This window comes from Cynocephalus volans, chromosome 5 (assembly GCF_027409185.1).
Source record: "Cynocephalus volans isolate mCynVol1 chromosome 5, mCynVol1.pri, whole genome shotgun sequence".
Taxonomy (NCBI): domain Eukaryota; kingdom Metazoa; phylum Chordata; class Mammalia; order Dermoptera; family Cynocephalidae; genus Cynocephalus; species Cynocephalus volans.
The window spans coordinates 59,332,228-59,358,570 of NC_084464.1; positions in this window are offsets into that span (position 1 = coordinate 59,332,228).

Consider the following 26,343-nt stretch of genomic DNA (forward strand, 5'->3'; position numbering starts at 1 on the left):
CTGTAGAGGCTTTAGGCTGTCCGATATATATGTTCATGTCATCTGCAAACAAGGACAGTTTGACTTCATCTTTTCCAATCTGGATGCCCTTTATTTCCTTCTCTTCTCTGATTGCTCTGGCTAGTACTTCCAATACTATGTTGAACAGGAGTGGTGAGAGTGGGCATCCTTGTCTAGTTCCTGTTCTTAAAGGAAAAGCTTTCAGCTTTTCCCCATTCTGGATGATATTGGCAGTGGGTTTATCATATATGGCTTTAATTATGTTGAGATACTTTCTCTCTATACTTAACTTATAGAGGGTCTTTGTCATGAATGAATGTTAAATTTTATCAAATGCTTTTTCAGCATCTATAGAGATGATCATATGGTCCTTGTGATTGATTCTGTTAATATGGTGTATCACATTTATTGATTTGCGTATGTTGAACCAACCTTGCATCCCTGGGATGAATCCCACTTTATCATGGTGAATAATTTTGCCTATGTGTTGCTGTATTCTGTTTGCTAGAATTTTAGTGAGGATTTTTGAGGATATCAGCCTGTAGTTTTCTTTTTTGGTTGTATCTTTACCTGGTTTTGGTATCAGGATGATGTTTGCTTCATAGAATGAGTTTGGGAGATTTGCGTCTGTTTCAATCTTTTGGAATAGTTTGTAAAGAATTGGTGTCAATTCCTCTTTGAATGTCTGGTAAAATCCTGCTGTGAATCCATCTGGTCCTGGGCTTTTCTTTGTTGGGAGCCTTCTGATAACAGCTTCAATCACCTTTATTTTTATTGGTCTGTTCAGATTTTTTACGTCTTCATGGCTCAGTTTTGGGAGCTCTTGTGTGTCCAGAAATTTATCCATTTCCTCCAGATTTTCAAATTTATTGGCATATAGTTGTTTATAGTAGTCTTGAATGATTCCTTGTATTTCAGATGAATCAGTTGTAATATCACCTTTTTCATTTATAATTTTGGTTATTTGAATCTTCTCTCTTCTTTTTTTTTTGTTAGCCATGCTAATGGTTTGTCAATTTTATTTATCTTTTCAAAAAACCAACTTTTTGATTCATTGATCTTTTGTATTGTTCTTTGGGTTTCAATTTCATTAAGTTCCGCTCTGATCTTAATGATCTCTTTCCGTCTGCTAACTTTAGGTTTGGATTGCTCTTGTTTTTCTAGTTCTTTAAGGTGAAGTGTTAGGTTGTTCACTTGCCATCTTTCCATTCTTATGAGGTGAGCATTTAATGCAATAAATTTCCCCCTTAATACTGCTTTTGCAGTATCCCACAGGTTTTGGTATGATATATCATTATTTTCATTAGTTTCCATAAATTTTTTGATTTCCTCCTTGATTTCTTCTTGGACCCATATGTCATTAAGTAGAATGCTGTTTAATTTCCATGTGTTAGTATAGTTTCCAAAATTTCATTTGTTATTGATTTCTAATTTTAATCCATTGTGGTCTGAGAAAATACATGGGATAATTCCGATTTTTTTGAATTTGTTGACATTTGATTTGTGACCTAATATGTGATCTATCCTGGAGAATGATCCATGTGCTGATGAGAAGAATGAATATTCTGAGGTTGTTGGATGGAATATTCTGCAGATATCTGCCTAGTCCAATTGGTCTAGAGTATTGTTTAGATCTTGTGTTTCTCTGCTGATTCTTTGCCTAGATGATTTGTCTAATATTGACAGTGGGGTGTTCAGGTCCCCTGCTATTATGGTATTTGTTTCTATTTCCTTCTTTAGATCTGATAGAGTTTGTTTTATAAATCTGGCTGCTCCAACATTGGGTGTGTATATATTTATGATTGTATGTCTTCTTGATGGATCAATCCATTTATCATTACGTAGTGTCCCTCATTGTCTCTTTTTATGGTTTTTAGTTTAAAGTCTATTTTATCAGATATAAGAATAACTACTCCAGCTTGTTTTTCTTTTCTGTTTGTGTGGTAAATCTTTTTCCATCCTTTCACTCTTAGTCTATGTGAGTCTTTATAGGTGAGGTGGGTCTCTTGTACGCAGCATATAGTTGGGTCCTCCTTTTTAATCCAGTCAGCCAGTCTGTGTCTTTTATTGGGGAATTCAAGCCTTTTACATTAAGAGTTGTTATTGAAAGGTGTTGATTTATTCCTAGCATTTTATTGATTATTTTTTGGTTGTCTTAGGTGTCTTTTGTTGCTTGCTTTCTGATTTACTATTTGGTTTCTGTATTTGTTGGTTCCTCAGGTTGTAGATAGCATTTTTGTTTGTTTGTTTTCTCTTCATGAATGCCATTTTTATTATACAAGTGGGTTTTGATTTTTATTGTTTTTTTATGGCAGCGGTAGTTATTTTTCAGGAATCCAACCAGTACTCCCTTGAGAGTTTCTTGTAAGGGTGGTCGTGTGGTGGTGAACTTCTGCAGTTTTTGTTTGTCTGAGAAATATACTATTTGCCCTTCATTTCGGAAGGATAGCCTTGCAGGTAAAGTATTCTTGGCTGGCAATCTCTGTCTTTTAGTATTTTGAATATATTATCCCATTCCTTTCTGGCTTTTAGGGTTTGTGATGAAAAGTCTGATGTTAGCCTGATTGGGGCTCCCTTATAGGTAATTTGATGCTTCTCTCTTGCAGCTTTTAAGATTCTCTCTTTGTCTTTGAGTTTTGCCAATTTGACTATAACATGTCTTGGAGAAGACCTTTTTGGGTTGAATACATTTGGTGATCGTTGAGCTTCCTGGATCTGAAGATGTGTGATTTTTCCTATACCTGGGAAGTTTTCTGCCACTATTTTGTTGAATATGTTTTCAATGCAATCTTGTTTTTCCTCCCCTTCTGGAATACCTATGACTCAGATATTTGAGCACTTAAGGTTGTCTGATATCTCTCTCAGATTTTCTTCAATGCCTTTGATTCTTTTTCTTTTTTTTTTTTTTCTGTCTGCTTGTGTTATTTCAAACAGCCCATCTTCAAGTTCAGAGGTTCTCTCTTCAACTTCCGCAAGCCAGCTGGTTAAACTCTCCGTTGTGTTTTTTATTTTGCTGAATAACTTCTTCAGTTCAGTAAGTTCTGCTACATTTTTTTTCAGGACATTTATTTCCTTGCACATTTCTTCTTTCAGGTCCTTTGTACTTTTCCTCGTTTCATCATGATGTCTGGCAGAGTTTTCTTGTATCTCATTCAGTTTCCTTAGAATTATCACTCGAAATTCCTTGTCAGTCATTTCAAGGGCTTCTTGTTCTATAGGATCTAGAGCTTGAGAGTTATTATCCTTTGGTGGTATACTTTCTTGATTTTTCATATTTCTAGTATCTTTTCTTTGATGTTTATTCATTGTGGCAGGGGGTTTCACAGTCCACAGGTATGGCACTATTGACTGACTAAGATGTTGCTGTGGTTGCCAATTTGGTATGGCTACCTCAGTGACTGCTCAGTTGGCCACTAGTGCCTTGTCTGTGTGGTTGCCTTCGGTCTTGGGCCTCTCCAGAGAGCCACCTCTCTGGTCAGCTTGGACTTGGCCGGACTGCTGGATCACAGGGTGGTACCACAGGGTGTGTGGTCTCTGCTGAGCTTCTACCTCCCGTGCTGGACTTCTCCCTGTTCCGTGCACTCTGGCCCAGTCTCCTGGGATGCGCGGAATCACCACATAGTGTGTGGTCTCTGCGGAGCTTCCTCTTCCCCTGCTGGATGTCTCCCTGCTCCATGGGTGCTAGGCTAGGCTTGGGATGGAGCCGGGTGGCGGTGGTGAAACCTACCTGCTGCTGGATCGTGTGGCAGCGGCCCCCCCACAGGGTGTGTGGACTCTACAGACCTTCTATCTCCCCTGCTGGATGTCTCTGTGCTCCCTATGCATTGGGCTGGGCTGCTGGATCATGCGGCAGAGGTGTGGTCCCCGTGGAGTTCCCACCTCCCCTGCTGGACGTCTCCCTGTTCTGTGCGCACTAGGCTGGGCTGGGAATGGAGCCGGGTGCCTGTGGTGAAGCCTACCTGCTGGATCACACAGTGTTGGCCCCACGGGGTGTGTGGTTTCTGCTGAGCCTCCGCCTCCCCTGCCGGACATCTCCCCACTCTGTGCACACTGGGCCGGGCTGGAAATGGAGCCAGGTGGCAGCCTTGAAGCCTATCTTCCGGCTCATGTGACGGCGGCCCCGCAGGGCATGTGGTCTCCGCGGAGATTCTGCCTCCCCTGCTGGACGTCTTCCCACTCCGTATGCACTTGAGGTTATGTTTTTATAGTTTAAATAGGTGGATTTGTGGGAGAGAGTGACGCTAGGGACCGTCTATTCCACCATCTTGACCAGAAGTCTCCTTAAAACTCCTTCTGAGTGTGTCTCCTTTTGAAACTCAGCTATAACAAAGGAATTCTAGGCTCCTGGGGAAGTTTGGCATGGATCTAGGCAGCTTGAATACACCCCTCGCCCCCACCTGCACAATCTCCACTCCTTCTGGCAGCCTACTGCATTAGTTGGAACTCTGAGATCCCAGGGTAGGAGAGTGTAGATCAAGGCCACCAGGAGAGGAGTGCTGAGTCATGTAGGGCTCTGACCTCCTAGGGGAAGGAGGGTATGGACCCAGGCAGCTGGCATACTCTCCCCACACTCTCCACTGGAGTGTGTGGGGCCATTGGGACAATAAGACTGTGAGATCCCCAGCTCCAATCCCAAAATGGTGACATCCAGCATTGGCCTGGGACCAAGGGTGATGGAGGTTACTCTGTGTGTAGTTTCCCTCTGAGAAAATACAGCTGTGTGGGCTCAGTCCACACACTGGGCTCAGTGTCTGCAAGGACCACACAGTTACTTTGCAGACTAATTTACAATGCAGCAAGGCAGAGTTTCTCCAGCCTCCACATCTGTCCTGGTTGGGTGTTCCCCTATGTGGCTGTCTCAAGTTTCCAGATCTTAGGGGTTTTCCTCACTGTTTAGCCAGATTCCATTTTTTTTCTCCTAGATAGACACTAGTCTATAGGTGACAATCTAGTTGTTGCTTTGGACGTTTTTTTCTTTTTTTCTTTCTTTTTTTCTTTCTTTTTTTTTTTTTTTTTTTTTTTTTTTTGCATTAGAGGTGAAGACTGGCTTCCTCTACCCAGCTATCTTGCCAGAAAAAATAAAAATTTTTTGTGTGAGAGTTTTGATAGAAAATCATTAGACATCTACCTTACAGTCCAAACTTGGCTCCCTCTGACTTTTTTGTTTCCTAACTTTAAAATATCTTTTTCTTCATTTTTCTTCAGTTAATAATGTAAAAAAGACAGCATTGGCATGATTAAATTCCCAGGACCCTTAGTTCTATAGAAATGGACTATAAGGATCATATCATTTACAAAAGTGTCTTAAATTTAATGGAGCTTATGTGGAGAAAGTTTATATTTTCATTTTTATCTTTTAATTTCATTTTTGTATGAACTTTTAAAAGTCCCTTGTATCTCAGTTTTCTCAGATTCTTTTGTGGATGAAGTTCTGGACACTGTGAGGTTAGTTTGGGGGTTTATGGAAAAAATGTTTTTTTGATAATGCAAAGTCTCCTACGTTCTTATTAATTTCTTCTTTTTTTTCCCCGTGGAAAAACAACAGGGGCTGAAAGGGAAATACAGTCTACTGTTTGAAGAGAAAGTTGAGGGGCCCTATGGTATTGATTACCCTGTGCAGTTGCTAATTTAGTCTTGGAACACTTACTTCTGGAGTTCTTGATAGCTGAGGATATTTGCTTTGTTTCTGCTACATGCCATCTGGCATAATTCCAAATCAGTAGAGTTTTCAAATACAATAAATGAAAATCATTGCAAACTCTAGTCCTGTAGAAAATTACTAATACTGAATAGATAGATACATCAGTGTTTTGGTTTTCAAACTTTCTTGCACATTAAAATCACCTGGAAAGTTACAAGAATAACAACAGCAACAACTAACGTGTAGATCTAAATCATGTTTTTGTAATTGGTTTGTGGCAGAGCCCATTAACTGGTATTTTTGAAAAGCTCTCAAGTGTATCTAATGTTCAATCAGTGTACAGCCCCACTGGTGTTTGTTCTCAATAAATTTTTGTGGACTGATGGCTGCTTCTGAGCATTAGGTTGAGATTCAAAGAAATTAGGGTGCACTAATGCATTATTTCACAGACATTTCCCTGCAATACAACTTTAAAACTTTACAAGGATATTTCAAAAAATTCATAGAAAAATAAAATTAACAGATAATATGAATCTTTTCATGAACTTTTTGAAGAGTCCTTGTATGAGTTTAAATTAATCAAGAAACAAGCCTACTGATTTGTTAGAGAACAAATAATCTCAGACTCCGTAATAATCAACTATCTCAACTTTGTATTAATTGGACAGATTACTTTTATCACAATGATGTAGACCCAAGTCTCTGTTTGGTTTATTACAGATCCTAAATCCATGGTAGAGGAAGAAAAGTAACCATCATGAAAGTGCCAACCTCCGAATTATTGTTTCCCCGTGGTTTCTGGATTTGGAGTCACATAATGGTGTAGAATATGCTGTTGGCTGCATAAGAGTGTGTTTCCCAACATACAATGAGTAGATACCTCCTGGTAGATATCTGACTGTATTTACTAAAGAAACAAAGAGAAGAAAAGGTGCTTTCTTTGAACGATCATGGCTGGCTTCCCTTACTTTACTTTTCCATGAACATAACTTTGGTTAAATGTTTGGTCCATCCCAATATATACCCAACCAACTCTTTGAGTTTCAGCTTTTTTGAGGATCTTTCCTGTCTTTAGTACTGCAAACGTTTCTCAGAAGTCCTAGAAGAGTTCATTGTAGGCCATGATAGCTAAAGAATGGGAAGCCAAGCAAATTGAAAGTCAGATTTAATTTTTTATTTTATTAAAAACTAAACAGCTTATTTTTCAGCCGATGGAGGTCAAGAAATCAAAGACAATGTCTCTTTTGCTTTTTTGGCTTAAACAACAGGAATTTATTTCTCATAGTTCATTATTTTTTTATTTTTAAATTTTATTTATTTATTTATTATACATATCTATGGTGTACATAGTTGAATATCAGTATTTGTGTGCAGTATGTGATGATCAAATCAATATTATTAGCATGTTCATTATTACAAAATGTAGTTATTCTTTGTGTTTATTATGCAATTATTCCCTAATCCTCCCACCTTTTCCCCCTTTTCCACCTCTAGTAACTATAGGTTTGTTTCCTCCTTCCAAAAGTGCAATGTTTTATTGTGGTCTTTCTTTTTTCTTTCTTTCTTACCTCGCACTTATGAGTAAGGACATGCAGAATTTCTCTTTCTGTACCTGACTTATTTCACTTAAAATTTTCTCCAAGTTCATCCATGTCACCGCAAATGGCAGATTTTCACTCTTTTTTTTATAGCTGAGTGGTTTTCCATTGTGTACATATGCCACATTTTCCTTACATAGTTGTCCATCAGTGGACACTTAGGTTGGTTCATATCCTGGATATTGTAAATAGAGCTGCGATCAACATTGTAGTGCAGATATCCCTTTGACATGATGATTTCCATTCCTTTGGCTATATACTGAGAAGTGTGATAGCTGGATCATATGGTAGTTCTATCTGTAGTTGTTTGAGGAAATTCCATACTGTTTTCTGTAATGGCTGTACTGATAACAATCCCACCCATAGTGTAGAAGCATTCCCCTTTCTCCATCCTCACCAGCATTTGTTATTCTAAGTCTTTTTGATAATGGCCAGTCTAACTGGGGTGAGATGATATCTCTTAAGTCTTTGAGAATACTATGCTTTTTATATAATAGATTATCTCCTTTATTGATGCTCAAAGATAATATTAGTTAAAACTAACTAAACGTTTATTGAAAAGTATACCTACCTTTGAATCATCAGAACAGCTTTACAGAAGTTCTTGGTAACATATAGTGTTATTTAAAGTCAACCAAATTATTAATACATATATAAAGAATGTCATCAGTTATATAATATCAAGTTACATTGACATTACATTAGTAACTTAATTAGAAAAATAATGAACCTCATATATTTGACAGACATTCAGTATATGGGGACCTTGCTTTGATAATTAGAGAGGCAGATATTTTACTTTTATTTGAGCAGAAATTTTAACATGCCAAATTATAATTGTACTATATGATGGATTTTAAATGTACTACTACATATTTGGTGGGATCAATAGGGTGATCAAATGATCTATTACAAAGCCATCATAATAGCCTCCTGAAACATAGAATATTTACCAGAACTGCTGTTTCAAATATTTATATAAGGACTGAGTAAAAATTCCTCTCTCTCTCTTTTTCCCTCTCCCTCCCTTCCTCTCTCTCTCTGTCTCTCTTTGTCTCTGTCTCTCACACAATACATGGTCACAGACACACATGTACTCACACATACACAGTTCAAAACCTGAGCTAAGGTGGTACTCTTTAAGAAGGGTAGTCAAATAAAACAGGGAAAGGAATAGAAGGTAAAGAAAATGATTAGTAAATGTCTTTTCTCAGTCAATAAGATTCACTGAGAGGCTACAGCTTACATAGTGCTTTGGATTTTACATACCTCACCTTGATTAATGCACACAACTCAGTGAGCTAAGCATTATTGTCAGCATTTTACCTATTAGGAAACTAAGGTTCTGGCATATCATGATAATTGCCTAGTGAATTCACACTATAAAGGTGCCAAATATGGAGTCTAAGCCTGGTATTTCTGATTATGATAACCATACTAACTTTCCAGATAGCCCTTTCTATCCAAGTGGGCTTATTTCACCACTTGGTAAGAGGCTGACTTTGGCTTGAGAATGAATATCTCCATTCTGCAAGATTTCTTATCACACTCATATGTATGCAAACCTGGGAAAACTAAAGCAGTGAGCACCTCACAGAGCCCTATTAAAGCAGATGTAGGTTGAGTATGGAAAACTAATGGTTCTCTTTTGCTGATGAAAACTATGACAGTTTTCATAAACTCATCAACACACTACTTCACTGATATTAAAGTTGGCCTTTAGGTGCAAGCCAGAAAGATCTATAAATAAAATTAGCAATATGCCATCTCTGCTTCTTCAGGCTCATTGCCATCAGGTATCTCACCACCTATAGCCCTGCCGGGCATAGTAAAAACAAAGAAGGACTTTTGCCAGCTTAAAAAAAAAAACATGAACTTGATTGTCTCCTTAAATAATAAAAAATCTGCCCTACCATTCAGATTAATGACAATCCAATTAATGTAGCAAAGTATTGCTACTTTAAAATATCAAGTTAAATGTCTATCAAAAGTTAAAAAAGAATGTAGTTTTTAGATGGAACTTGCCAGTTACACAAATTTTAGCAATACATCAGATGAAAGAATTGAAAGTAGTAGGAAACGGGGCGAAAGCCCTAAAATTCATGGTTTCACTAGAGAAGTAATTGGTGCTTTTTAAAAGCTGAGATGTTGGAGGAAAGCACATATTTTGCATGAAAATAGCAGAAAACATGTCAAATTTCCTACAAATGCTTTATCTTTTATCTGACTCTTACTGTGTAAATGGTTTTAAAACAGAATATGAAATAACTCACCCCATGCTAAGGTAATAGAAAATGATTACCTCATATTTCAGTCCTTAAAAGTCCTTAAAATAGGATGTTCACATATACACCTCTGAGTCTATGTATTGATAAGGGCTGACCTCGAGTATACTTTGAAGAGAAGGACAGAGACTCAGCACATCTGGAAGAAGACGGAAGCCTGAGCTGGTCTATCTCCCTACTGATGACTTATTCTCTTGGAACAAGGTCTCAGACCAATGGACCTTAAGTCACAGTTTTCTTTCACTTGGCCAACAGAGTATTTTGGAAAAAGTACAAGTTTCAATATCTAATATAGTCAAAGCATATCCTTTCCAATTTGCCAAGTTCTTTACCGCTCTGATTCAAAATTGTGTTTTACTTGCTTGCTTCTCAAAGGCATTTGATTCTAAACCCTTCCTTGAGGGTCCTTCAAAAAGTTCATGGAAAGGTTAGTGTTATCTTTTAATTCTATCTTTCCGTGAACTTTTTGAAGTAACTTCGTATTTATATGATATAAGATAGAAAATGTCTAAAGATTTGTAGAATCATCTATCAACAATGTGACAGATTGAAAATGTCTAGTTCTGGTAGGTTTGCTGGAATGTATCCAGTAGAATAACTGCTTGGTAGGGCTGCAAATTTGTAAAATATTTTTTGGAGGGCAATTAGATTGGCAGTATATATCATAAAATAAAAAATCTCTAATTCTACCTTAGAACTCAAAAGTTTAGATTTATGAATGTTCACTTCAACCCTATTTATCATAGAAAAATCTTGAAATTGACCTAAATATTGATCTCTGACAGACTGATTACGTTAGTACAATAGAGCTATATTATGGGAAATGATGCAGCCATTAAAAAGAAAGATGTAGGTCTATGTGTATTTACCTGGGAAATACTCCCAAGATTCACATCAAAAACACAAATCAAACTAAGTGTGTAATATCAGCCTATTTATTTAAAATATGCATGTATGCATATTTATATGTATTTGAATGTACATACATAGAACATTAACTAGAGAACTGTAATAACTCATACCAAACTCTTAAGTCTTCTCTGTAAACTGGAGAGTGAAATAAGAAGACATTTTCAATATTTTAGCCCCAGAACATAATATCCCTGAAATCTTTATAATGATTATTTACTCATATAAAAATATTAACCATAGAGATAATAACAAAACAATAAAAGGGATAATGATATATATAATTACTAATTCCTATATTAATGTGTCTTCTTTTCCTAGAGCACTATACCCAAATTTCCACCCCAACTTCTGCCTTCCCAACTCTTTTCATCCATCTTTCAGACCTTAACACATTTTCTCCTCCAATAGTATCAGATAAACCTCCTGAGACAAAGCACCTGTATTTTCCATTATAACTATCTCTTTACTAGATTGAAAGCTCAATAAGTTCTGGAATCATTGCATTTTACCATTATTTCCTTAAAAAACAAGGTCCTGGAATGACTATGTTCCATTTAGTGGGAGGAACTGGTGTGCATGCCGAATACAAAAGTGAGCTCCATCAGGGAGGCAGGAAGGGTCAGTGGAACATTTTGCATACATGATATTAGTTGAACTTACTTGTTAGCCAGACCCCAATATGTTCTGGCTTGTAGGAACCTCAAAGTGTTTGCTGAATGAGTGACTGAATCAGTGAATTCATGAATCAATGAATCTTATCTCACTTTTATGCAACTAAAGAAAAACTCCACCTGGAAAGGAATATGTAAAAAATTAAAAGAATGAATAAACTTTGAAAAGGAGCAGAAGAGGAACAATTTAACCCACATCGCAAGCTTGCATAAAACAGGGCTTGGACCTTATTTAGATTTTTTTCAAATTACTGACTTTAAATAATTTATAATGCATTCAAGTGTAATTAAATATCATTCATTCATACATTAGCTAATACTCATTTCATAGTTTTTTATATGATGTAAGCCTGTAAATATAGATAATTCATGCAGTCTGGGATTCAAAGTAGTGTTTCCCATTCAGGCCATGCATTAATTTCTTAAGGGGAAAAGAGAAAAGCAAGAGACTCTTCTCACAGCCTTGGAATTATATTGGCCTTATTTATATTCCAGTAGTTATATTGTTTTATTCATATATTAGTTTAACTAAGTAATTTTATTCAGTGCTCCATTCCATTCTAAAATATGTTGTAATCAGCAAAACACAAGTTTTATATTTCTAAATAATTATTATAATTTTATTATTGTTTATTTGAAAACTCTGTTAGCAAAAATTTGGTGCGGTTTTCTGATCCTTAGGTATCTGTTCAGTATTTTTATAGGGTTTGACAACCAGATTATTTGTAATTTATACCTGTTGTTTCTTCTTATCTGTCATTTCTACAAATGTGACCATCTACTGTAATTACCATATCACGTGTCAGCCAGAGCATATCAGGGCCTGGCTAACAACTATGGTTAGCTGATGTCATAAAGAAAGAATATTCACTGACCTTTTTTCTGCTTCCCTAATAGAGTTCATCCATGCCACCAGCATGCATGCCAGCTCTTGCTAAATAGGACATAGTACCAAGGGGTTGTGTTTTCAACATTCACTTGTATATCCCGAAGTTGTTTTGTTGCAGCCTTTCATAATTTTTGTAAAACATACCTTGATTAATAAACGCTTTTTTTCCTATGATTTTATAGACAAAACCATACCTATTACTAATTTTTGTTTGAGTTGATGGTGGTAGTAATCTAGAACATGATTTAGTATATAGAGATCTCTCAGATAGGATTATTGCATTCAGTTGAATCACAAAATTGGGATTCAAATTTAAAGCTGATAACACAAAAGCAGTGGAAAAATTCTATTAGGATAGTACAACAATTCTGCAAGTATGAATTATTGTGACCTCATTAAAAGAAAAACAGCCTTAGATTAACAATAAGGAAAAACAGAATTGAAGTGGTACAGGCATGGAAAGACAAAAATGTAACTTCTTTAACAGTAAACGTACAACACACCTATGCTAGTGCCCCAAAATTCCTTTTTCCAAAAGAAAAATCAGTTAATGGCTTATAGAATACAAAACTTCTCATGGTCTCTTTTTCTTTGAAAAATAAAATATACACTTATAATCCTAAAGAAATAAAATGTATTAGAGTGATCTGTCAATGTTGATTTAAATTACTGAAACATTTAAAGAGTTTTCTTCATGACTTTAAAAAATGATAGATACATGAATTTAAAGAAAACGTCAAACCTAATCTGAAAAAAAATATATTTTTTTTAATGTTAGAGTTCAATAAACCATGAGGGAATAGAGGGAAAATATCAATTTGTGAATTTGTTAGCAGCCTTTTCTTTTCTGGATGTTATAATGTTTCTTTGGTCAGGTAAACCAATGGAGATTTATCTCAACTGAACTCATGCCAAGGACGTACTTAGTAACTGTACAAAGTTGGTATTGGTGTGAATTTTTCTGCACAAACTTCCTGGTGTATGATGTAATTAAAATTGAGCTAAATAGAATAAAATATTGTGTGACATTCAGGCCCATTGCTGTCCTTGGAAAAAAACTATGCTGTAATCTAGAATGACCTTAGATCAACTAATCATGTCTTTCTAGGATGTTTATTTTCTAATAAGAAAAAAATACCCTTGGATTGATTTTATGGTTAAAAACAGAAATCTACAGCAAATAACCATAATGTGAAATCATTTATCACTGAACATATAGCCAAATGTGAGCAGTACTATTGATACAACCAACCTCCTAATAGGAACTCTAATATAATACAGATTTTGTATTACTAAATTTTTTAAAGCCCAAATAATTTGTCTAAATATTATCTAGGAGCCAATTTACAGAGGTCATTTTGTAGGTTTTTGGGTTTGTTTGTTTTTTTTTTTTTTTGGCATATTTTTAATATGTATTACTTGAGGAGCAAGGTTTTTAAGGTCAAATACATTTGGGAAAAACTGAGTAAAACAAATATAAGTGGACTTCTTTTAACTGCAGGACTTACCAAAACCTTTAATGTGTTACTAGTGGCATTACCTCCTTCTCGGTGATGAATATACTCAATAATGTTTCCCCAAAGTATTTGATAACAACACCTTTTTTTTTTCCATAAAGAATTTTATATTTGTGCTTCAACAAACATATTTTAGAGAACATCGATCCAAATGAATAGAGAACCATCTTATCCTCTTTCTGCACTTTAGCTGATTCTAGATTTAAGATAGATCCTAAAAGGCAATTGATTGTTTTATTAGGAGTTTGGCATTGTAAAGCATTCTACAAATCATTAAGTTTCTCATTTTCATTTGAGAAATGGACATGAATGATGAAGTGATTTACCTAAGGCTATAAAAGTAAAATTAATATTCCTATTTTCTAAAATGAATAAGCCCTCTTTTATATTTTCAATATTTTTTTCTGAAAAGAAGCATGACAAGCATAACTATGAAGACCTGTAAACATTATTTTATTTAGTTTTAATATTTTCTACCCACAGTCTTCTGTGCTACATTGAATAAAGTCACAGATAGAGTTTAGACAAATACAAAATTTTTGAAAGAAAATATTTTCATATTTTAAGGGGCTGAAAATATGTAACTCCAATTGCAGTCTGCTTTAATATTTAATTTGTGCAAATGTAATGAACTATTTTCCATTGAAATTGATTTTTATAATTTTTCACTGCACTGTGGCTAAAAATCAACTTATTTTACAATTGATAACATGGAGAAAATTGCTATGTGGAAAAGAGAAAAAATATCATTGATGAGATCCGACAAGTGCAGAAATTTTCTAATAACTCTGTACACATGATACCTGGGCCAGGGTATCACCTAAGAATAATTTAATAAATGGAACATCAATACAGGAGACATCTGCTCTAGAAGATATCTGTCTTTTCCAGCTGTAAAATTGTACATTTTTAGTCTTAAAGAGGGAACCACCTATCAGAGCAGAATTTTTAGCAGTGGCTGCTGATTAGGAATTATGCAAAAATCACATCTTACATGATTGACTGGGTGGATTTTTTTTTTTTTCACTTTTGCCAAATAAGCATCTCTAACAAAGGTGCTTTGGAAGATTTGAATCAGTAGGGAACAATTGATAAACCACTGCCTGAGGTTACTTTTTCTCTATTATTTATGGAAAAGATCTGAGGAAATATGATGTCCAAGATTAAATATTAACAATTTGAAACTATGGAATCCAAAATTCAGATTTAGGCATAAAATTTAGGTTACTTGACTGCCAAGAAGTTGCATCTCTCCCTTTGTAGTTGGCAATAATAAATAAATAATCTTCTGGTACATTAATATTTTTATCTTTCAAAAATTTTACAACTGAAGTCATAGTGTCTTGCTAACCAGGAACTAAAATCATTGAATTTGGGAGAAGGACACCATATAGTATGTCTGCACACTTTGAATAATTATATCCCAACCACTCTGACCTCACCAGCTGGTAAATATACACCCTCGCCAATAGATTAACAGTTAATCCAACCATCTCCAGGGATTTCCCTCCCACATGCCTTCAAGAACCAAAGGAGACTTAAAATTACAATTGCAAGTCCCCATAAGCTGCAGTATTTATGGTCCTTAACCAAGGGCAAATTTCCTGTGGAGTCTTCAGTTTATGATTTGCTTAGAATCAGAGCCTCCATCTGCAGGTCTGCTGTCTCTCTGTGCCTATGGTTGCTCTGCTGGTCACAGGCCTTTCACTCTACTACTCTGCTGATTCTCATACTATAACAGCATCCTGTTAATACTATCAACCTGTTCCAACATCCCCGGTATTTCCCCTCTCCAGCCAGTTATGAATTGACTTTCATTTCTTCTTTCTATTTCTTCCAATGCAGTGGTTCAGACAGAGTTTGTTTATTTTACCATGATCATCTTCTTTAAGGAGTTCACTGCCACAAGAAGTGTGAACAGTGATCTAACCCAGGCTCTGTCAGTATCTATTCCCTCCAAGAGCTCTGAAGCAAAGCTTGCCCATTCCTGCTAGAATTATTCTTCTCTCACAGTTATTTTTCTCTTAAGAAGCCTGTTTTCTATCTTCAGTCTGGCTTTTTTTTCAATGGTGACAGCACTGCTGAAAGATTTTTTAGTCCCAAATAAGAGACAAACCAAATCAAACTGCCTTAAATGAAAAGTGGAATTGATGTCTAATGGAATGATGAGTAGAGAATTAGATATAATATAAAAATAGCCAGATCCAGGGACTCCAACTGGATCCATTTCTGGGTTCGACTCCCTCTGGATTACCTCCAGTCTCACTCACTGGCTCCACACAGTGGTCTCTCAAAGCTCTATCTCACATCACTGGACTACAGTACGAGTATTCTAAGCCCTATATCTTTAGGCCAAGAGTTTGTTTCTATGTTCTAATCAAAAGCTGGTTTATTTTGATTGGAACAATAGAGGTTATGTATCTATACTTGAAACAATTACTATGAGAAGGACACAGTTGGTTTAAGGCAACTAGTTTCCACCCCAAAATTTGGTGAGAAAACCATCTCCACTGAAGTGCAGTATGATGCATTTACAAAAACGATACAGACATTCCCAGTTCTGGACCAACCACAGCTCTAAACCTTACTCCTCCTTTTGCTTTACCTGACGTACAGCTCAGTGGGATCCTGGTAAGCTCTGGTTATTTTCAAGATTCCTAATGGCAACTTAAGTTTAGGTTATCATTTGTGAATACTGGTACTTAGGTTAAAGATGTAATCCATTTAGTCAATGCTTTCTAGAATTTTAATCAGACTGCTAAATAAAAAGAAAACTTGGAAGGTATTTTATATACAAATGTTCCCCTATCATCACACTTTCACAATCATCACTTGCACCTCTAGTGAGGCAATGAATCACCAGTACCGCTATTCTTGTGCTTTGGCGCCATTATTAAGTAAAATAAGGGTTACTTAAACACGAGCACTGTAATACCGCAACAGCTGATCTGATAATTGAGACTGCTACTAAGCGACTAATGATGAGTAAGAGGGATGGCTTGAGATTTCATTATGCTACTCAAAACAGCAATTTAAAACTTATGAGTTATTTACTTCTAAAATTATCTTTTTATTTTATTTTTTTTGCGTTTGTTATTTTGATTGATTTATTTATTTTCATGATAATTACTATATTTATAAATACAGAATGTAATCATTTTTTGTAGCCCCTTACCAATTTCTCACTAATCCTCTGCCCCTTTCCCACATGTAGTGGCTTCAGTTCGGTTCTCTCTATTAGAAAGCTCATTGAATTATTCTGATTTTTGTATCTTTTCTTCTTTCTTTTTTGTTTGTTAATTTAATTCTCTAAATTAACATAATTTCCTCTATTGTTCCATGTTGCTATAAATGGAAGAATTTCATTCCTTTTATGGCAGAGTAGTATTTCATTATGTATATATACAATGTTTTTCTTATCCAGTTGTCCATCGATGGACATTTAGGTTGGCTCCAACTCTTAGCTTGTAAGTAGAGCTGAAATAAACATGGGAGTGCAAGCATTCCTTCAACATGATGATTTCCATTCCTTTGGGCATACACGCAGCAGTGGGATTGCTGAATCATATAACAATTCCATCTGTAGTTGTTTCAGAAACCTCCTTACTGTTTTCCATAATGTCTGTATTAATTGACAGGCCCACCAACAGTGTAGGAGTGTTCCCTTTTCTCTGCATCCTTGCCAGCATTTGTTATTCTATGTTTATTTACTTATTTATTTACTTTTTTGATAATGTCCATACTAACTGGTGTGAGATGATACCTCAATGTTGTTTTCATTTGCATTTCCCTGATGCTTAGTGATGTTGAGCATTTTTTCATGTGCCTGTTCACTGTTTGTACATTTTCCTTTGAGAAATGCCTGTTTGGCTCCTTTGCCATCCTTAAATCAGTTTACTTGGTTTTTAATGTTAAGTTGTTCAAGTTCCTTGTATATCCTGGATATGAATCCCTTTTGGGATACATAGCTGTGAATATTTTCTCCCACTCTGTAGGTTGTCTTTTTGCTCTGTTAATTACTCCTTTTGCTATGCAGAAGCTTTTTAATTTGACACAATCCCATTTTTAAAATTATTTGTTGTTGCCTGTGCATTTGGGGTTTTATCTATAAAGTCTTTCCTCAGTACTACTTCCTGAAGTGTTTCCCCTGTTTTCTTTTAGTAGTTTTATAGTTTGAGGTATTATCTTTCAGTCTTTAATCCATTTTGAGTTGATTTTGATATATGGCAAGAGGCTCAGGTCTAATTTCATTCTTCTACATATGCACATCCAGTTTTCCCAGCACCATATATTGAGGAAGCAGTCTTTTCCCCCATGTATACTCCAGTTGCCTGTATCAAATATTAGTGGGCTGTAAGTGCCTGGTTTGATTTCTGGTTTCTCTATTCTGTCCCATTGTTTTGAATGTCTGTTTTTATGTTGGAACCATGTTGATTTGGTTACTATAGCTTTGTAGTATAATTTTAAGTCAGGTAGCATAATGCCTCTGGCTTAATTGTTTTTGCTCAGGATCACTTTGTCTATTAAGAGTCTTCTGTTGTTCCAAATAAATGTTAGGATTCTTTATCCTATTTCTGTGAAGAATGTCATCAGTATTTTGATGGGGATTGCATTGAATCTGTTGATTGACTTGGGTAGTACGGATAGTTTCACAATGTTGATTCTTCCAATCCAAGAGCATGTAATGTCTTTTACCTTTTTGTGTCCTCTTTAATTTTTTTCAGAAGTTATTTGCAGTTCTTATTGTAGAGATTTTCTACCTCCTTGGTTAAATTGATTTCTAGGTATTTTGTCTTTTTGGTGACTATTGTAAATGGGCTTGCTTTCTTGATTTCTTTTTCTGCTTGGTTGTTATTGGAGTATAAAGATGATGCTAATTTTTGCATGTTGATTTTATATCCTGAAACTTTGCTGAAATCATTTATCAACTCAGAGTTTTTCGCTAGAGTGTTTAGGAATTTTTATATAGCATCATGTCATCTGCAAACATTGATAGTTTGACTTTGCCTTTTCCAGTATGGATGCCCTTTATTTCTTTCTCTTGCCTGATTGCTCTGGCTAGTATTTCTAACAATATGTTAAATAGTGGTTGTGAGAGAGGGCATCCTTGTCTTGTTCCTTTTCTAAAGGGACAAGCTTGCATCTTGTTCCCATTTAGGACAATATTGGTGGTGAGTTTGCCACAAATGGTTTTTAGTGTGGTCAGATACTTTCCCTCTATATCTAATTTTTTGAGAATTTTTGTGATGAAAGGATATTGAATTTTGTCAAATGATTTTTCTGGGTCTACTGGGATAATCATATGGTTTTTGTCTTTTATTTTGTTGATGTGGTGTAAAATATTTATTGACTTGTGTATGTTGAATTATCCTTGCATTCCTGGGGTAAATCCTACTTGATCATGGTATATAATTTTTTGATATATTGCTGTATTCTGATTACTAATATTTTATTGAAAATTTTTGTATGTATGTCAATCAAGGATAGTGGACTGTATTTTTGTTGTTGTTGCTGTATCATTGTCTGGTTTTGGTATAAGAGTGATGCTGGCCTCATAGAATGAATTTGGGATAAGGACCTCTGTTTCAATTTTTTTGAATAGTTTGAAAAGAATTGGTATTAATATCCTTTTAAAGGTTTGCTAGAATTTGTCAGTAAAGCCATGTGGCCCTGGGCTTTTCTTTGTTGGGGGATTGCTGAGTACTGCTTCAATCTCATTGCTTTTTATTGGTTTGTTAATGTTTTATATTTCTTCTTTATTCAGTCTTGGTAGTTTGTATGTGCCCCAAAATTAATATATTACCTTCAGGTTTTCAAAGTTGTTGGCATATAATTGTTTATAATAGTTTTTAATGATTCTTTGTATTTCTGTGGTATTGGGTTTAATGTCTACTTTTTCAGATCTGATTTTTGTTCTTTGGATCTTCTAACTTCTTTTTTAGTTATCCTAGCTAATGGTTTGTCTATTTTGTTTATCCTCTCAAAAGCCATCTTTTTGTGTCATTCATCTTTTTTATCATTATTTTGCTCTCTATTTCATTTAGGTCTGCAGTGACCTTAATTATTTCCTTCCTTCTATTAAATTAGGGATTGGATTGTTCTTGTTTTTCTAGTTCTTTGAAGTGTAGCATTAGGTTGTTTATTTGAAAACTTCTATTTTTTTTGATGTAACTATTTATTGCAGTATACCTCCCTCTTAGCACTGCTTTTGTAGTATCCCATAGGTTTTGGTGTGATGTGTTTTTATTTTTATTAGTTTCAGGAACTTTTTTCATTTCTTATTTAATTTCTTCCTGGACCCATGGGTCATTCAGGAGCATGCTGTTTAGTTACCATGTCTTTGTATAGTTTCCAGAGGTTCACTTGTTATTGGTTTCTAGTTTTAATCCATTGTGGTCTGAAAAAATACTTGGCATGATTTCAATTTTTTCATATTTGTTGATACTTGATCTGTGACTTGATTGTGGTCTATCCTGGTAAATGTTCTATGTGCTGATGAGAAGAATGTATATTCTATAGTTGTTGGATGAAATGTTCTATAGATTTCTACCAGGTCTAATTGGGATAAACTGTAATTTAAATCCCGTGTTTCTCTGTTGATTTGTTGCTTTGATGTTCTTTCAGGGCTGAGAGAGGGGTGTTCTTGTCCCCTAGTATTATAATATGGGGTTCTATCTCTTTCTTCAGGCCTAATATATTTTACTTTGTATATGTGGGTGCTTCAGGGTTGGGTGTATATATATTTGTGATTGTTATGTCTACCTGCTGGATAAATCCCATTATCATTATATAGTGGCCTTCTTTGTTTCCTTTTATGGTTTATGGTTTAAAGTCTGCTTCATCTCATATAAGAATAGCTACTCTTGCTCATTTTTGGTTTCCATTTGCATGGTATTCCTTTTCCCACCCACTCACTATTAGTCTGTGTGTGTCTTTACAGGTGAGATATATCTCCTGAAGGCAGCATATAGTTGGCTATTCGTTTTTAATCCAATCAGTCAATCGGTGTCTTTTGAGTGGGGAATTTAATCTATTTATATCTAGGGTTTTTATTGAAAGGTACTGTCTTACTGCTGACATTTTATCAATTTTTGTTTTGATGTTTTAATATCTTTTGTTCCTTCCCCTTTTCTTGTTTCCTTTTGATGTTTGTTGGTTTTTTGAGGTGGTAAAATTTAGTTTCTTTCTCTTTCTTATTTTCATCTTTGTTCTACCAGTGAGTTTTGGTCTTTTTCTGTATTCGTGGTAGTGATTATTGTTTTTTTGATTCCAGATATAGGACTTCCTTGAGGATTTCTTGTTGGGCTGGTCATCTGGTAGTTTTTGTTTGTCTGGAAAATACACTATTTTCCTTTATTTCTGAGGGATAGCCTTGCTGGGTATAATATTGCCAACTGGCAGTGCATTTTTTTTTTTTTAGTATTTTTAATATATCATCCCATTTTCTTCTGGCCTGAAGAGTTTCTGTTGAGAAGCCTGCTGTTAGTCTGATGGGGCTCCCTTATAGTTTATTTGGCACTCTTTCCTTGCTGCTTCTAGAATTCTTTTTGTCTTTGAGCTTTGCCAGTTTAACTATATTGTGTCTTGGAGAGGATTTTTGGGGATTGAATCTGTTTGGGGAGTTTGGGGATATTTGAACCACCTAGATCTGTATATTTGTGTCTCTCCCTATAGCTGGGGTGTTTTCCATTATTATTTCACTGAATAGGTTTTCAATGCCTTTTTCTTTCTCCTTCTCTTCTGGAATATCCATGATTTGGCTGTTTGTGCACTTAAGGTTGTCTGCTAGCTCTCTTAGATTTTCTTCCTTTTTTAAAATTATTTTTTCCTTTTTCCCCCCTCCTGGGTTATTTCAAAAAGACTATCTTCAAGATCAGAAATTCTTTCTTTGCTTGTTCTGACCTTCTGCTTAAGCTCATGGTTGTGAGTTTTTATTTTGTTGAATGAATCCTTTAGTTCCAAGAGTTCTGCTAAATATTTTCTTAAGGTACTAATCTCTTTGTAAATTTCCTCCTTCATATCCTGGATATTATTTCTTATTCCATTATGTTGTCTAACTGAATCTTCTTGTATCTCATTGTATTTCCATAAGATTGCTGTTTGCAGTTTCTTTTCAGTCATATCTAGGTTTTTCTACTTTGTCAGTTCTGGTAATTAGAATTACTGTTTTCTTTTGGTGGTGCCACATTTTCCTTGTTTTTTTACATTTCTAGTTTTTGTACATTGATATCTGGTCATCTGGTAGGGAAGTTACCTGTTATATTACTCTGGATTCTCCTTTGGGGAGAGAGACTTCTTCTTTTTCCAGTCTCTGCTGGTGATTCTCCTTGTTTCAATGTCGTCAAATGAATGGTGGGCACCAGTTTAGTGGGTGTGGCTACTATTGTGGTGGTATGCCACCCTAGCAGTGGCAATGACAGTGTTGGACCACCCACGTGGAAGTTCTGATCTCAGCATGCTCTTGCCTTCTGCCAGGCAGTGGGTGCTGCCCATGGCTCCCACCTAGGATCTTGAGTATGCTCCTGCCTTGTTCTGGGTAAGCTGTCAGTCCACAATTCCCTTCTAGGTCCTTGGGTATGCTCCTGACTTGTGTTGGGCAATAGGGGCTGCCAAAGTCTTCCACCTACAACCCTGGGCATGCTTCTTCCTTCTGCCAGGTGGTGGGGGTGCATGTGTCTCCCATCTAGGACCTTGGGCATTCTGCCTTCTGCTGGGTCTCTGGAATTTTCCATTTAATATTTTTGTACAGTGGTTGACTAAAATCAACTGAAACTATAGAAAGCAAAACCATGAAATGAGGGAAATACTGTATCATATTAGATGTATTTCTCAGTCAAGTATGAAGGAGTCATCATGGAATAAAGAAGAAAAGTTCAAGTGTGAGTCAGCCTGCCCTGGGTGAGAATCTTGTTCTGTCATTTATTTTCCATTTTTCATCTCAGTTTAATCTTCAAAAATGGAAATAATTAACACGTATCTCATATAGTGATTGTGAGGATTAAATGAGAGCATTTACTTAAAGAAGTTGAGTGAATGCCTGGTACATATCAGGTGCTTAGTTAAGTGTTAGTTCCTTCTGCATTCTATCTGTCATTCATTGGGTATTTTTATGTATTTATTTAATGGAAAAAGGATTTTATAGAAGCCTAATATGCATAAATCCATTCCTTTCTTTAATAAAAATTATGAAATGTCAAACTGGTCATCAGGCTTCTAGGTTAACTAGGACTCCTATGTCACTAGATTGTAGTGATGAAGGATTTTTATTTTGGACCATCCTAAGTTCTTGGTCATTAAAATAAGTTACATCCATAAATAAAAAGAGATCTAAGCTCAAATCAAACTTAAAAGAGGGACACTGTGGCATCAAAGAAAAATTGCAATGGATGGAGTTAAACAGAAGAGATGTTATTCAAGACTGTTGCAACAAGGGAGAGAAACGGAACTCAACTGCAGAGAAAGAAAAGGTAGGAGAGCTTTTAAGTGCCAGGTTAAGCTAGTGGAAAAGTGCTGAAGATTTCAGGGGGAAGTTGGTTAATGTGATTAGGCCATCTTTGCTAATTGCTGCTTATCAAAGCTAGGCTCATACCTTCCTACAGAGACCGAGAAATAGTAGCACTGTCTTTCTTGATAATTACATTTCAGAGAGATGGCTCCCAGGCCCTTGAGAAAGATACTCTTGGGTTGTAAAACTAGCAAGAAGCTGGGAGAAATTTTACATGCAAAGGGGCAGAGAAAGAATTTATAATTGCAAATTTTCTAAAGTAAATGTTCTAAGGAAAGGTAGGTTAGGGGGTCTGTAGTCAGAAAGAAACTTATCTAAAGTTTAATCAAGTGGAGAGGAACCTTAAGATTGTCTTTGTCAGTGACTTAGTGGGAGGCTACTGCCTTTAGTGACACTTAGGACTGAGCTCTTAGGATGCATGAACATATGTTAGCTGCATCATTCAAAGTTCTCTCTCAAAGAATGGATTCCCAAATCCTCCCATACAGATCTGTATCGACATTCATCAGAAAGTTTCAGGGTTATCGTATTAAAGTGCTTTTCTTACCAAGGACAAAATATGAACAGATTGCTTTGCTAGGAAATTAAATTTCATTATAATATTCAGTAAAAGGGAACTCATAACTAAAATAACTTATTTAATCATTCACTGATTTTCTTTTAAACTACACATTTTTGTAGAATCCACAAGACATAATTGTGCCAGATATCCAAATTAGAGTTGACATTTTTCTACTCAGAGACATTGCAAAGAGCACCTGGCTTTTCAAAAAAGAGGCAGGAGATAAGATGTTTGCTGTCAGAAACATTGAATTTTGTGCTCTTCTCTGAGAAAACTATATAAAGACAAAGGTAAAGTTGATGAGGAAGTCCAACTCTTATAACTTCCTTGGTAATACATTAATATTATGTGCTAGCAATAGATTGTCTTGGATCAGTTGCTACATTGGAAGTTACTATTGTTTTAACCTTTCCCCCAAAGAAACTTATAATTCAATCATTGTTTCCTATCCACAAAATTCTGCCTACTTACTTACTTTATTAAATAGAACTGGCATCTATATCTTGCCCAAACTATCATTTTAAAAATAGAGTTAATAATATTTCAGAAATAAAAGTAAAATGTAAAGAGTGAACAGTAATAAATTATCTTTTCATAAGATGCCGATGTCTCCAGAAGACATAAAAGAGCTATGGCTTATGTACTTTACTAGTACTTCAGAAATGGCCATATCTTTCTCCCTCCATTTATTATATCCTCCTTCTTTACTTTTTCTTGCCTTTTTTGCAATATTATTACTCTGTTTCTGTCTCTCACATTTCATCTTTTGCAGCCTTTCATTTCCTTCTCTCTTCCATATGATTGCCATAATATTTGCCATGTGTAGATGCAAAACACAATCTTGAGAATGACGTAAAGAAATACTTTGTGCCAAGAAAAATTGTGAAATGTTTTGAAATAAGAAAAAATGATATGTCATATTCTTTCATTGGAATAGTGGCATTGTTTAGCAGGACTATCTGATACTATAGGGGTTTTAACTATCTTTTTGACTAGCTATTTTACAACTCTGTGAGTAGTAAAAAAGCAAAACAAAACTAGCGGCAGCTCCTCAAAAAACTACAAATAGAATTATCATGTAGTCCAGCAATTTCACTTCTGGGCATATATTCAAAAGAATTGAAGGGAGGATCTCAAAGAGATATTTGTACATCCAAGTTCATAACAGCGTTATTCATAATATCCATGAATTAGAAGTAATCCAAGTGTCCATTGATGGATTAATGGATAAACAAATGTGGTATATACATACAACAGAACATTACTCAGACTTAAAAAGGAAGGAAATTCTGACATATGCTACAACATGGATGAATCTTGATGACTTCACACTAAGTAAAATAAGCCAGTTACAAAAAGACAAATACTGTATTACTCCACTTTTATGAAGTATCTGTAGTAGTCAAATTCATAGTAATAAAAGTAGATTAGTGGCTGCCAGGGATTGAAGGAAATGGGCATTGAAATTTGTTTAATGGCTGTAGATTTTCAGTTTGGTGACATAAAAAGGTTCTGGAGATTAGTTGCACAACAATCTGAATACACTTAATACTATTGAACATTACACTCAAAAATGGTTAAGATGATCCATTTTATAGTATGTGTATTTTATCACAATTAAAATTTTCATTAAAAAAACTGATAATAATGCAAATAAATATAGTCCATAGAAATGTAAATTAATTTTGTCCAGTACAGGTACAAATGATTTCTTCTCTGTAGAAAAGATGATTCCAAACAGTACCTTGTACTGTCATCTGGTATATGTTATCATTTTTGCCTCTATTAGTAAATTAAATTAAACATTCTTGCATTTTACGTATGTCTGTTCTTTATATTTTCCCTTAAACAAGTTATAATATCTTATTGGTTTTCTCATTAGTTAATGACCTAAATAAAAATTTTTAATATGTTCATTTTATATTTGCATGTGCCCTGATATTATCTTTTTGAAAAGTATCTCTTAACACTGGGATAATTAGGCATGACATAATTTTGGCATTTCATTTTTAGTTTTATTCTAGTGCATATTCTTACTTGCTACTTACAAATTTATCTTTTCATGTATTTCACTTTGTGTGTGTGGGAGATGGCAGGAAAAGATACATAAACATTCATATTTGGAAAATGTAATTAAACAAAGAACTTCAAACCAGTAAAGAAAGCACTCACAACTAAATAGAAACAATGTCACAATAATATAAGTAGGTAACTCACATAAAAAGAAAAGCTACATGTGTTTTAAACATTTTTTAAATACTTAATTTTTTAAACAATAAAGGGATGAGCAATTAAGCCAAGATGTGATATTATTTTGTATCTATGGGTTGACAAATTTTAGAAGTATGATTATTTAACATATCTCCTTTCTGAGCTCTTTATATAAATAATTTCCACTTTGTTTACTTGATATTTTGGAGAAGCATTGTATTAGTTAGCTCAGGCTGCCATAACAAGATATCATACACTGGTAGGTTTATTTTTTATTTTTATTTTTATTTCTTGGATTTTTTTATTGAAACATAGTTGATTGTACATATCTGTGCAATACAAGTTTGAATATCAATACCTCTGTGCAACATGTGATGCTCAAATCAGGATAGTTATTATATTCAATATTATACAATATAATCTCTTCTTTTGTGGCCCTTTACCAGTTCCTCCCTTACAGAAATTTATTTCCTCACTATTCTGGAGGCTAGAAGTTCCAGAGTAAGGTGATGGCTGATTTGGTTTCTGATGAGGGCTTTCTTCCTGGCTTTA